Raw genomic sequence first — 15,608 nt, 5'->3', positions numbered from 1 at the left:
CTCAATGATAATTTTTACATCTTTCTAAATAACGGAAGCCAGATTTTAATGCCATGGATTGTGCTGGCAATTGGAGAGTCTTAAAATTTGATTAATTCTTATTATACTCTTGTTGTTTTATGAAAACCTATACATGTTGTAAATTAACAATTTTAATAGGTGGTTATTAATATAGGTTTTATAATTAAAATATAGGTAATAGGAAATCTAATCAGAATGCCAGTATAACTTTTCTTCTTATTGGTTCCCGTGAAATGTTCTGGTTTAATTCTGTTGAAGTAGAGTTTAAGAATTTAGCCTTCTTCTTGTTTGTACATGATATTTAGATTTTTTTTTTCTCATTTCTCAGTGATCGGACATTCACAGGAAGTTATTATTAATAATAAAATACAATGCACAAAAATGCATAAAGATGGGATCCTCTATTGTCCTTTTTTCTAAGAGATTTCTTTTGCTACGGCTGCTAAAATTGCATTTTAAACTTCTTCACAAAGGTCTGAAGAATAATTATAAGAATGGCAGACTGTTGGTTTTGCTGCATGCTCTTTAGGGCCTCACTCAGAAAGTGAGAGAAATCTAATTAAGGTTTGGACAAAAGTACCATATGGAGAGTAAGACATTATGGATTGGGTTTTTATATCTTTCTTAAGAACTGGGAAATAAGATTGTCTGAGGCTAAGTTAACAAAGTAAGCACTGTAAGTTATATAATTAAAACTTATTCATAGACATGTATTTTTCAGCCACTTATTCTAGCACTATAGTAATAATAGTTATCAGAAAACAGAATTTATGACACTCAATTACAATCTGTCTTTCAAAAAGGTCCTAGCTGAGTACTAGATAACATGCTGCTTAGTAATATATGGCACTTGGAATCAGGAGTCTGTTGTATAACATAGAAATTATTACAGCCTTTACTTAACAATTAGTCTTGAATGGTTTGGAAATAGATTGGCTAAAATTCTCAAAGATACCCAGGGTAATTAAGGATTTACATAACATTTTCAAAAGTACCTTTGATATCGTGAGTTAGAAACCTCTGATTGATATAGGAAACCAAATGTTATTTAAATGCTGCAAAAACTATCATCCAAACATGAATTCAGATAGACATTAATATAGGCATCACTGAACCCTTAAATTGCTTGAAGTCTAATTTCTTCTGGTAAAGTTCCATAAAATGCTTAAATACCTCCCCTTGAGAGGTACTTCAGTACTGGCTACACTTGCTTGGTAGCCTGATGCCTTAATGTTTGCAGCAGGCATTCCCTACCTGCTTCCTTGCTGGCTCAATGGGCTGGTGTGCAATCATAACCTGCCTCAGCTTTTCCAAGACTCCCAAACTGAGTTTGGCCTTCTCTGTCCTAATCATTTCAGCATGCAAATCCAGCAGAAAATGTTGGATGTGAAAAAAGGTGTTTTTTCCCTCAGCATGCTGACTAGGATCAACACAACACCAGCCAAATGCTCAGGTGAGTGTAGTAGAAAGGGTGGGAGCAAAGGGTGGGCAGAACCATCTGGCTCAGCCTCTCTGCTGTAGAAACCCACCATTGGCAAATGCTGGATTACACCACGTAAAAGCAGGAAATAAAGCAGGAAAAAGCAGGAATAAAGATGTTTTGCTCACCCCAGTGGTTGTGAAGGTTGTTTCCAGTCTATTAAACCATGTAAGATTTGCACATTCTTCCATCTGCTTTATTTGCCATGAGCAGTTTAAGTTGGGTTCTCACTTGGAGGCCAAATCCCCTGACCCTATCACTTGGGCTACTGTGCATCCCAAATTTTCTGTGTGGTAGCAGGTGACTCAAGAACTGGAGCAGACACTGCCAGACCCTCCTGGAACCTCACTGAGCACCCAGTCCAGCTTACTCCACCCTCTGGGAATCTGGGCAGCCAGTGTCATCTTCCACCCATGGACTATCCCTGCAGCTCCTCCATGCCTCTCTGCTTTCCCAGGTATGTGCCACAGGATGTGCCATTCTCAGCCATATGTGCCTTAACCAGATAATACAAGTTGACTTTCTCTTCTGAAGGATATTTTGGGATGAAATGGTCTTTGTGTTGTCTGACAGACAAACTTTCTTCTTTCTTAAATCTTAAATACTTAAATATACTTAAATACTAAAATCTTTGTGTAGGAAAGAAAATATGTTTATGATTATGAGGATCATTACCTTCGCGGCTGAAGAACTCACATGGGATATGTGGGCTGTAATCTCAAGCTGCTCTGAACCCCAAATTACTGCATCTTGTTCTCTAGCACTCAACTTTTTAGGTAAAAGGGAGTACTGGCACTGGCATGACTACTTTTTACCACCAATACCACACTTTTTTTTTTGCCTAAGACTGCAAAATATTAGTTCACTAAGGAATTCATGGCATGAAGTCCAGTTGCACAGGGCCTTCTTTTCTGGCAGATCTTCAAAAATTACTATAGCAGTATCTGTTCCTTAGCTTTGTCAGTTCTCCTCTCAATTTCTGTTCAGAGACAGCAACTTGAGTCTTGCTGATTACTCTTGGGGATAGTGAGATATGCAAACCCTTGGGGTTATGGTGCTTAGCTTTTTCCTATATACAGACCAGGGTCCTGGCTGGAAAGGGAACTTACACCTATAAGTCCCTTAGAAACTTTTGAAAGTATCATTGCCTGCCATATTAGCTGAAAAATGTTTTATGCAGAATGTGATACTCCCTGCTTGCTTCAGGGTATGTAATCTGGACTCTGAACCCTGTGGTCACTGTGAAGCCTCCCATTCACAGACAAGTTAAAGAGATGTAGACCAAGAAAGCTTATTGCATTTCTCTGGCAAATGTAATGTGAGACCCTTACATAGTAGCTGATCTAATTTTCATCAGACTCAGCTCACTATTTTAGGAGACTTCACTGCAAAAAGTAAAAGAATTGCTTCCATGACTGTATTTCAGCAATCAGCTTAAAAGTACGGGAGCATTTTCTTCTTGTCCTGCATCGTTAGCTTTAGTTCTGTTCTATAATTGCCAGTTAAAATTGTGTTTTCCTTGTGACTGTGGTGTTTGAGAATTGTCTATAACTAAAAAATTGTAAGACCGTGCACATTAGATCTGAAAATGCTCAAAAGAATTTTGTCCATTTGCCTCATCTGTACACTTGAAGTATATCTCATGAAGCAGAATGGCAATTTTAGTCACTGTAACTCTGTCTGCTCCAGCTTAACAGGGATGGGGCATGGGGTCATCTTATTTCTGTGTTCTTCTGCTGTCCATCTCCAAACTGCTGGTTAATAACTGCAGGTTTTTCTCGGGATGCAGTTTTGGCTCATGCTAGCTAGTGCTGTCTCACAGGCTCAGTTCAGGGATGGTATGTGCTAGGGGACTGCTGCCAACAGGCAGGAAGGGTGAGGCTCTCCTGCATGGGAGACAAGTACACAGTGGACTTAGCTCTGTGGACATCACCCTGCCAAACCATTTGTCCTCGGAGCCACAGGGCGAGCCCTCGGGGATTTTATTCATTTATATGGATCTACAGAGGGCAACAGACCCCCTGGGGTATGAAAAAGAACATTCAGCAAGGATAAGACCTTGGTTTCAGCCAGAGAAGACTGATCTATCTAGACTGCTCAAATAGCAGAGTATAGAAAAAGTAGCCAATTGAACATGGTAATTTGCTAAGAGGCTGTTTCATTTTTCCCTCCAGATTGTATTCCCACTTGATTTCACCCTGATATTTTAAGAGAGCTGGGAGAGGTGCCACTGTCAGGTGGAAAAGGTTATGATGAACAAAGGAGCAGCAATCCAAGACTGTCCCACAGAGACCAGGGAAGACTCAGGACAAAGTAAATAGTTACAAAGAACAACAACAAAAAAAAATTCCATAAAATTGGGTAATTCTTCCCTCATTTAGACATGATTGTTTCTGATTGAATACTACTGATTTCTGAATTAAAAGAAAAAAAAATAATTACCCAGACGGCTTAGCTTCATGTTTCTTTTTCATTTTGATTTGCACGCTATATTGGATCAAATTCAAATGACATTTGATTTCAGAACATGGTTTAAAGTTTTGTTTAATATCAGTCGGCTCATTAAATTGGCTTAAGGTTTTTATATTCCTTTGAGGATACACAGCTATGTTCGTTATTCTTTAATAAATTATATATCAGTAGCCATACAATTGATTGTAATATTCATATTTATTGTGATATTGAATTGCACAAGTTGCTGTTTAAAACATTTCTTTCATCTATATGTTCTAATTTTGTTCTCCTTCAAATTTTTCCTTTTGATTGTAACATCGAAAATTATTTGAAATAAATAATTTGTCTAAATGATATTGCTTATTTAGTTTTCTTTTTCCTAATGTAGCAAAAATGATACAATGTTTTATATGATTAAGGAATAAAAAACCCAGAGTACCTAAAAGAGATGTGAAGATAGAAGGGAAAACCAGAATCAAGCATTAACACACATGTTGTAAAGAAAAATCATCTTTAACTGAAGAAACAAAAGATTTAAGGAGTTCTTTGTCTTCTTCAGAAAATACCAGTTTATTGGGGGGATGGAAAAAAAGAGTTCCAAGACTTCTCTGAACAGAAGTCTGGAGTCTTTGTGCATGATAAAGGAAGAATTGAAACATTTTTTTCATTAGTTTGGCACTGAATTTAAAATTTGATAACACATTCCTTGAATCAACTTTTGCTGAAGATGGTAAAAATGTAACTTTTGGAGTGCATTTTCTGCTAATCCAAATACTTAAGTTTGCACAGCTGGGAGACTTCTATTTTTTCCTGCAGCCTTTTCTCCCCCTCCCCCATTCTGATTTGTTATTGTTTGAAATTCTGAGAATGTTTGACACACATTTTCAGTGTACAACATTTGGATCCTGATAAACGAATGACAAGTATGATATAAAGCCTTGTGGAAGACCCTGCAGGGTCTGCCTGAAGAGAAGAACACATCTGTCTCCAGCTGTGCACTTATTTAGGAGTGAAATTACTTGTCCCGGGTTGGGCAAAGATAGTAATTTTTTTTTTTTTTTTGTTGATGTGAAGATCAAAGGTTATTCTCAGGAAGCAGGGACAAGGACTGTGGTATTTAGCAGGAAGGATTTATCCAGGACATAATTTAGTGCATGTCTTGCACGTTAACCTGGTGCTAATGCATGTAGATGGCAGAGAAATTATAAACAGGCTGATGTAAGATAAGTTATAATTGCTGAAAAGTAAATTAATCTACCGGTCATGAATCTTCCACAGTTAGCAGAACCTTGAGCAGCTGCTACATTCCACAATCACACTTTGAAAAGAAGCTGCTTGATCTCAGGATTTCTTGCTACAGTGCAAATAACTTCTTCCTCCTGTCCCTGTGCAGCTTTCTCTTTATTTATGTATTTATTTATTTAATAATTTAAACCTGTATTTTAATAATGTAAACCTGGTTTTAGGAGCAGTATCCAGTTTTAGACTGATATAACTCACAAATTTCTTCCCATAAGAGTGAATCCCTTGGTTTTGTGATTTGCAGAGTGCAAACTGAGAATACCCTCCCCCTCCTTCAAAACCACAGAGGTAGGAGCTTATAAATATGACTTTTCATAACTGGGTGTAGTATGACCTCATGGTCAGAGATGAGATATAATATTTATTTCTCCACAATTTCCTGATGCTGTTTCCATGAAATAGCTTTCTCATGTTTCTAATTTTTAAATTTGACTTATATATGCAAATACATTTACTCTTTTAAAACTTGCTTAGTAAAAAAAAAAAATTATACAAATTGTGTGAGAAAAGTGGGGAAAAAAAGCTACAGGAATGATTATTGAAATCCCTTACAGCAAACTTAGATTTAATTATTATTTATACACTATTATGACACAAAACATTTTTCAATAGCACTGACATAGGCAGACAGCTTTTCTGTTTAAAAAGTATGATTCCCACTATCCACAGAACGTCCATGGTTATCTTTACTAAGCTAGATGCTGCTGAGATTTGTACTGTTTTAAATAAGGAAAATGCCATGAGCTAAAATGAGATATACTGATATAAATCCAGAATAAATTATATTAAATTTATGCTTAAGCATAAAATGTTTATGGCCAATTCCCATGACAAAAATAGTCTGCCTGGAAGAGGTTTGGCAAAAAATCAGAGACAGCAAACCAGTTTCATTATTGTAGCTCATTCACAAATATTAATGGAAACATGTTTTGCCATGTATATTAAAATTCAGTCATTTATGTCATGAATAATTGCTAGGCTATGGAGAAACAATGAAGAGAATGAAGTTCTAGACTTTTTCTGTTCTTTCTCTGTCTTTGTTTTCATTTCAATATGCTCATGAAAGCTCATCCAAGGGACCAAAACAAATGACTTCAAAGATGCTTTGTTGTGATCCAGTCATCAGATGTCTGAGAGAAACAAGTAGTGGTGAATTGCACAGGGAACACCTAAGCAGGCTTTGACATAATAGAGAAGTTTTCACCATAAACAGATTTGTTTTTCTAATTTTATGCAGGCCCTGATAAATCTCTCAGTATAGACTAATCTGCTATTACAGCAAGTGCAGCCAAAATCCAGAAATTCTCTGGCTAATGCTGTCTGCAAGCCAAACCTCACAGTTTCCCCACTGTACTGCCCTCCCACAGAATAAAATCTTTCTGGGTTGCCTTAAAATAGCAAATGAACTTTGAACTTATTGAGGGAAAAACTCTAACCAATGAAAGACAGGCTACTAAGTCTTTCTACGGGTTACTCTTCATTTAATATAAAAAGGCTAAATATAACATAAATTTTAGTACCTCAAGAATGTGGATAAATGTAGCCTTTCTGTGCATTTAAACCCTTAAGATGGGGTGGATCAATGGGTCTGCAACAGAAAGTCAGCAACAGCATAAGTTGGAAGAGGAGATTCTGTCACTGGGTTCTTTTCAAATACACCAAGCAGAAACCAGCAGGTACAGTGAGGCTCAAGGTGAGGAGATTAGCAGTCACTACAGGACTGAGATAAAGCTGACATGCTACAAACTTCAGCTGCTGAAACTGCAGCTTCCTTATTTACCTTGGTGATGAAGAGCTTCCATGTTGAAAGATTTCATCGGTGCCAGCGCTCCATAGTGTCAAGTTGCTGGGAAAGGAGCACAGTGAAATCAATAGCAGAGTTTGTGGGCATGCAAAGACCATTCCTGTAGCAAAGCTGGGTCATATCAGGTGCAGTAGCTGCTATGGTATCTCTGGGAGTGAAACAGCCATGTGGGCTTTGTGCCTTTGCTCACAGCAGTTGCGGTACAATGCCAAAACTACTATAAACATCATAAAATCTGGGAAAAGGTTATCCATACTACCACTGATTAGTAGATACAGAAAAAGTTTTGTCTACATAACTACCAACAATTAAATTAAAAAACCCATTAATGTCTTGCATTGTCTGTAACTACATGGTTTTTTAAATATATTTCTTTTTCATTTTCAGAACGTTCTAATGTATGTCTTTTTAATGTTTTTGTTTGATTTTGCACTTATTATTCAGTTACCACTGTTTTCAAAATTTCCTTGAGTAAGACTGAAGAAAAATTGTTTTGTATCACTGTCTATTCCTTAGAAGAAAAACAAAAAGCAACTCCAGGCTTGTCTCCTTCAAATGTTCCATAATGACAAAAGGGCAAAACCTTCAAAAATATTTTGGAAACAATTTGCTCACATAATGGACAGTTTATACACAAAAGCATGTGGAATAAAAGTATGCATAATTAACCTCTCAATTACAGGGTGAACATTTGCCATGTATGTTGTGTTTTCCAGGATGAATCTATTCTCTATGATGTTACCTATGTTTTATATCCTGTGGTAGAAACTCATAAAAGTTAATATAGCACTGTTAGTCACTTAATAAAGACCAGTAACATTAGTTGGCCTGAGATAGGGAGAGAAATTGAATCAGGTCATGCTACTGACTAAGCCAGATTTCACAACAACTTTCAACAAATATATAGCATGTGAATAAACTCCTTAGAGGACAATTTCATCTTAAAAAAAAAAAAAGAATAAAACAGACAGTGTCATTATAAGCATCCAAATTTTGCCTCACAAACCTCATAACTTCCTAGTATCACAAAAACATAGTTGTTTCATAATGTCACTGGGGAAAGTGTGGTAAACACATACTGTTATAAACTGAAAAAGCAAGCAAAGCATCAGCACATTCAGTGCACCAGAAAAATTAAAAAAAAAAAAAACAAAAACAAAAAACAAAAAAAAAACAAAAACAAAAACAAAAAAAAACAACAACAAAAAAAAAAAAAAAACAAAAGAAAAAACACCATTTCCTTCAAGCCATGAATATTTTACATTTTTTTTCTTTCCAGGACAATTGCTGGCAATCTGTTAATGAGGCCTCTTATTATGCAGGAATGTTTACAGTCATTAGTCTTCAGGCAAATTTCATCAAAAGAATACAGACAATTACTCTAAAAATACCTTTGACTCTTAAAAAAACACCTCAATGACACTTAACTCATCCACTTCCAAACTGCAAACTAGTTTTACAGGTTACTACAGAATATGACTGCAAAGAAAGCCATGGTGCATGCTGTAGATCAGCCCTCCAAACCCACAGTTCTGCTTCCGACTTGAAAAATCCCATTTATCACTACATTCCTCTCAGTGTGAATCACAGCAAGTCACAGCTGCTAGGTCTGGGTGGATCACCTTGTTCAGCAGAAAGATCAACTGGCTGAAATAAAGAAGGAAAAACAGAGTGATTTCCTGCCAGCAACTGGAAAGTAAAGTGACATATGGAAATGTTTCTTCATACCATTCATGGTTAGCTGGTGGAACTCATTGCTGCAAGAGCTCATTGGGACTGAATCCGAGGGAGCCTGGATATCTACCAATATATTTCTAATCCTCAAGAATTAGATTAGTAAAGCCCAAATATCCAGATGAGAATGCTAGGAGACATGAAACATCACACATTTCAGGAAATAAGGTGGGGATCCAGCTGTTGTCCAGTTGTTAGACAACATGAGCAAGAGTGTGCCCTTGTTGCTACAAAACCCAACAAGCTCTATTAGGAAAAGCATTTCCAGCCGGTCGAGGGAGCTGATCCTGCCCTTCTGCTCAGCCCTGGTGAGGCCACATCCGGAGTGCTGTGTCCAGCTCTGGGCTCCTCAGTACCAGAGAGACACGGAGCTCCTGGAGTGCGTCCAGTGGGGGCTACAGAGATGGTTAAGGGACTGGACCATTTCTTATGAAGAAAGCCTGAAGGAGCTGGACCTGTTCACCTCAAGAAGAGACATCTGAGTTGGAATCTCATCAATGTCTATGAGTATCTAAAAGGAAGGTATCAAGAGGATGTTTCCAGGCTCGTCTTAGTGAGGGAACAGGCAGAAACTGATGCACAGTAAATTCCACCTGGTCTGAAGAAGTCACCACAAATGATCACATCTGGGAATGGATTGACCGGAGATGTTGCAGAGTCTCCTTCATTGGAGGTGCTCAAGAACCATCTGGATGCAATTCCCTGTAACGTGCTCTAGGATGGCCCTTCTTTAGCAGGGAAGTTGGATTCATTGTGGTCCCTTCTAACCTTACCCATTCTGTGATTCTGTGACTTACAAGAACATCTTCTGACACTGAGTATTTATTTCACCAGTATTTGTAAGTGGATTAGAAACAGTGGTTGGACCAAGCATGTCAGGTCACTGACAGTGTGATAATTTGACAGCTGCCTAAAATACAGTTTGGGCCTTGCCAAACACTTCTGCAGCAGTTTGTATCAAAAGTGAGTTGGTATTGTCATAGAATCTCTCAAGTTGGAAGGGACCTGTAGCAATCAACAAGTCCATCTCCTGACTCCTTGCAGGACTACCTAAAACTAAACCATATGAGCATGAACCTCATCTGGATGCTCCTTGAACATGCTTCGTGCTGTGACCACTTCCCATCAAGTACATATGCTACCATTTTTGAGTCCTAATACAAACTTAATGCTGTGGTGTTTAACTAGCAAACAATCTCGGTTTCTAGCTTTTGTGAACAATCTATGTTCTTCTCCTTATTGTCACAAAACATTTGATCCTGATGATAACCTGATTTGTCTGTTCTGCATGCCCGAAATAAGACCACCAAATGTTAAAAATGGTGGAAATCATGTGATGAACTTATATTCTGCTTAATATTGCAGTAAGTAGATCCAGAAAAGTTCAGGGGATAAAAATCTCTTAGTTTAAAATCAATGCAATGACAATTCATGCAGAGGCATTGATTTGTGTGAGAGCAGAGTCTGTCAAGAGGAGTCCTTATAGTCACACTGTACTATTCTTGCTGCTCTCTGAAGTCTACTGTTCCTTTTATTCTTACTACTTTATTGAATTTGTACCTGTTTGGTGTTTAAAGTAGATAAACAATTTTCTAGTGCGTGTTCCCTGTAAACATATGATCCGTGTTACTGAACTCTTACAATGAACCAACATTGTAGAAGTGAAATTTGACATCTGAGAAAAGTTTAAGTTTTAGCATCAAGATACCATTCAGGCTTTGTGGCTACAACTATTCAATGCACTCAAATATAGCATGGGAGTCTCCTCCTGTCCTGGTCTTGTAGTATTCTTGTTTAGAACTCTTTATAATGTTGGGAAAAGGCAAAAGAAGCAAGCTTTGCTTCAGATTAAAGTACTACTTGCACCCTTAGGCAGAGCATGGTTTATACAGAAGCACAGTTAGAGGTCCTATCCTATATTGCATTTTTTTAACATCTTCCTCCCCACATACAAGGGTCCTTAAACTTCTCATTTTTAAAATGATCCAATTGATCAGTATGTGTCACAGAGGTTTAAGATAATTTTCCAAAGATTTAAGAAAATAGAAATATTTTCAACCCTCCTCCAGTATAGCACTTAAATCCTTGTTACAATACCTGAGCACATATAATGGGAGGAAACTTATACATGATTGAAAACACAGGATTGAACACTAGAAAGGTTTTTAGGCAGTGTTATATCAGTAAATCTCTGCACAAGTTTATTGCTATAAATTCAGTCCCATTACAGGGGGTTGTCTGGTGGTGCAGCATTCCCTGTTACAGGAGCATGGTAGCAGTAGGAAGTCATATTCAACCCAATTCACAGTCTCTGACCATAAGACCCTCAGCTGTGTTAATAAATATCTTTGAGTAGCTCTCAATATTTATTTTAAATTTAATAATTTACTTTTTACTCATCTTTATTTTCTGTCCATTTTGTACTTTTATCTTTTCTCGTACTTGAGAAAAGAGAAAACAAATAAGAGTTTTCATTATCTGTTTTTCACATGTTATCTTAGTGATTGTTTGGCAAATATTTCTTGGCTAGAAGGAGAATAGGAGAATATGCAGACAGGGTGTACCATAAAATTTTATGGAAAGCATTGTGAAATCAATGCATTCGGGTTAATCTTCACACTGTGCTGTGTAGTGTAGGGGCATTGTCTGGCCAGACAAGAAACTTTCTTTAGAATAGCACTGCCACTGAACAGTGGAAATCCTGTATTTCCTACTACCAGGGAAATGGATTTCCTTGTCCCAGTCTGAGACCAGAGTACAAACACCACACATTCTGGACTGGGCAGCACAGTTTGACTAAAACCACAGAAGAAGAAAAGACTGACTGATGTGTTAAATTAGAAAGGGAAATTAGAATGGAAAAAAATTCTTTGGAAATATTCCAAGAAATAATGAAGCACTGTAAACCCCCTAACATTTGTCTATATGATATGGTTTGCATTGCATTTTTATAGTATGACTCTTGTACTGCAAAAAAATGCTCATACAAAATGTTAGAAAAGTATTCCTGTACAGTTAATGAATACTCCTAAAAATTATTTGGAGGATGAGTCATGTGTATAATTCAGAGTGTAAATACACATTCACTTTGGTGTAGTAGAAGAAGTAAAACTTTTCAAGATTAAAATACAGTTTCTCAAGTTTCAATTTTAGAATGAGTTTCCATATATTACATGGATTCAGATTAATCTTAATTTTAAATTGGGTAGAGAGCCCTTCAATATTAATCAACAGATTTTTCCAAATAACATATTTTTTCTACCTTCTTTTCTTGAGTCCTTGAATTTAATAATGTTGGGATTTCCTGCTCCAAAGGCGGATCTGCTAAATAAATTTAAATGAAATTAAATGTTTTAAAAAAGAATGAAACGTGTGAAATATACAGTCTGATAAGATCAAGAGTCTGACTCTACAATCCCCAAAACATGACAATTTGAAATTAAATCTGAATTGATGTGTTCTTGAATTGCTATTCTGAAACATTCACTTCTTTCTTTAAAAAAATGTTTTCCCAAAGTCCATAACCTGAACATGAAGTTCATGTAGGAAAATATTCTAGAATAAGGGTATTATTATACAAGCCCCATAACTCCCATGGAATTTCCTTTATGAAAGGGAACTCCAGGCTGGCCAGTTGGCTTTCCAGTCATCATTGCTGGTAGACACATTCAGTGGGGTTATTATTATGGGTAATGCCCCATATGCTTCCTGCATTAAGAAGGTGAGGGGAGATGAACACCTGCCATGACATAAGTCATAATGAAATTCACTTCACAAAGTTGAAAAGTCCTAAAAAATGAGTGGAAAATCTCTATTTCTGAATTTGAAAGTGGAGTTGTAGAGGGGGCTTCCAGCCAAAAACCGATCAGATTTTGAAATGGATGACAGGGGCAGCCTGCATCTTTCATTTGGAAGATTGTGGAAGAGGTTAGAAAAGAAAAAGAGAGAAGTGGCCAAATTTTTAAAACAGAATTGTGAATTCTGGTTTTGGATGGCAGCACTAACAGGTCTCACCACTTCCTTGAGGTTAAGCACCAGGCAAACAGAAATGTTCAACAGTAAAACTACGCTCCCACACGCCCCACTGCAGATGTTTTGTAGAGATGGAAGAATGAATTGACAATAATATAACTGCACTTAGGAGCAGGTTTTAAGATGTCAAGTACAGTATAAGTCTGCTAAGATGCAACTGTAAGAGAAAAGAAGTAGAAAACATCTAACTCATTCTATGATGAACATGTTAAAACAATGTATGACAGTAGCTGAGAGGCTCGGCAGGAGGGGCAGAGGGATCACCTTTCTCTAAGCAGGCAGATGCTGAGCTTGGACAAATATCAGGTTTGACCCATCTGTGGCTTTTCAGATTTTCAAAAACCAGCAAACAAAAAGGACATGTGAATTGAATCTTCTACTGTTTTCATTTTAGTTGGTTCATCCAACATTTCAAACAGAGCTATATGAATGATGCTTTTTTTGAAAACCAAACAATACTTCTACCTCTAAACCTTTTCCAGATTTGATTTCACAGAGTGAAATTAATCCAGTGTGAAAGCCTGAGGTGCCTACAATGGAAATGCTGACAAACTTACAGCTATACAAGTGTTAGCAACCCACCTCAGATGTACTGTCATTAATTAAGCAGATGAAACAGAAAACAGAAAAATTAGCTGAAGTTCCGTGGTCACTTGTTGCAAATTTGTAAATGGGATCTCTACCACAGAGATATGTAAAATAATGCTCCTGTTAAAAGTTATGTGGAAAATAAAGGTTCTCAGCAAGCTAATTTTACTCTGTTAACAAAGCATGGTTTCAAGCTATTCTTGTTAACCATCCACCCACTTTCTTTTCCTTCACCACCTCAGATTTGCAGATAGGAGGTACAATTACAGTCCTTTGTTTCATCCTGAGATCTCTTTACAAAATAAAGTCTGCTTTTATCCTGTGCCTATGTGCTTTCCTTCATTGTGTAAAGCTAAAGGAGCTGATGTCTAACTTTAAAGTAATCCTTTGTGCTGCATTTTTTCCCCCCCTCCCTGCCTCTTTGTTGTATGTATAGCCTAACTGTGTGCCTTCAATTGAACTTTTCCCCTGCCAAATCACACACTTAAAGCAGGAATAAAAGAAGCTGGGGTGAAATCCTGGCCCCGCTATACTTCATGGGCTTTACTGGGGTTAGGTTTCCACTCTAGCAGCCACTGCTCTTTGAATTGCTCCTTTTAGTCCTGCCCGAGATGAGTTTTACCCCTCCTGGAATGGAACTGTTCTGGTGGACATTTCTGGTGCAGATGGTCTGCTGCAGCAAATGGAAAGCCAGGAATTTGGGTGATTTAACCAGCTTTGACACGGGCAGTTGGCACCATAGTGGGATCATGATCCATGAATTTAGGGACCCTGCTCTTAACAAATGCACAATTTCCATTATGACCCCAAATTATATATTTGCAAAATGATGATAAAGAAATTATATATTTGCAATTATATTTGCATTTTTATTTCTCTAACAGCCTGTTTTTCATCTGTCAGGGCATGTCAGGAAGATTGACTTTTCCAGTGTACCTAATGGGATGTTCTGGGCATTTGTAACAGAAGAGGATGCTGAAAAGAAATTAAGAAAGGGGTGTAAAAATTAGCAAAAAACCACCACCACCAATAATAATAATAATAATAATAATAATAATAATAATAATAATAATAATAATAATAATAATAATTGTCATCTTCATCATCATCAAGATAAGGTTGACAATGGTGGTAGGAATCTTGTCCACTTGCCTGTGCAGAAGGAAGGTGTTTGTCTACAAGATCAATGTAGTGGGGCTATTGGGACATAAAATTTGGAATGCTAATTCTGGGCTGTTTCTCATGGCAGACTTTGGTTTTTCTTTTAGGCCAGTGCCACAGCTGCTCTCCAAAGGAGCCACAGGAGATGGCACTAATGGCAGGCTTGTCAAAAGATTGTGTGCCTGAAAATACACCCTTCCCCCTTCCTCTGCAAGAAGCTTCAGACTGTGCTGATTTCCAGGCCATCTCCTTCATTTCCATTACATATTTATATTGATACCAGTAAGCACACACGGAGCCCTCAAGGCAGTACATGCTTCGTGTTGAATCTAATCCACAGGGATGTGGAGATTGAAGGATATATACTTGATCAAATAGAATGGGCAGTTTCACATTTCTGTATCTTTATCTTCATTCCTCAGGGAGACCCAAGATGCACACCATCACAATCCTTGGAGAAACTGTTTCTTCCTTGCTCAATATCAGTTTGCTTTTGAAAATGAGGCCTCACCTTTCTGAAATCACTGCTGTATTGTTTAAAAGGTACAGGTCTTCATACACTGCCTTCAAAGAGATGTGCCGGATGCTCTGAACTTGTTCACAGAAAACTTGCTTCACTGTCCACAGACACAGCCATAATCTTCCTACCATCAATGATCATCCTCAGCGAAAAAAGGAACAGTAGTTCCACTGTGTTTATAGTATCTTTTGATACTTTGAGTTTTCCCCATTATTGCTTTTCCTACTCTCTTCTCCTGACAATCTAGGGAGCGGATTTTTTACTTCCAACTTCATCCATGTGATGGATACTACAAAAACATCATAGTCACCTCTGGTGTTTGCATTTTGCATAGGATGTTGAGAAACTGGAGAGGCTACAGCATGATTTGAGAGCTGGAGAAAATGTCTAAACCCCCTCAATCTGCTTAGGTCATCAAAAAGAAGACAAATTTGACTTACTGTGTTTAAGTACGTCTGCTGGAATGTTTTGACCCTGTAAACTCATACAGAACAGGAGTTTCATGAGGACTG

The sequence above is a fragment of the Motacilla alba genome, chromosome 3 (assembly GCF_015832195.1).
Source record: "Motacilla alba alba isolate MOTALB_02 chromosome 3, Motacilla_alba_V1.0_pri, whole genome shotgun sequence".
In the NCBI taxonomy this organism is placed as follows: domain Eukaryota; kingdom Metazoa; phylum Chordata; class Aves; order Passeriformes; family Motacillidae; genus Motacilla; species Motacilla alba.
This window is presented reverse-complemented; position numbering follows the sequence as displayed.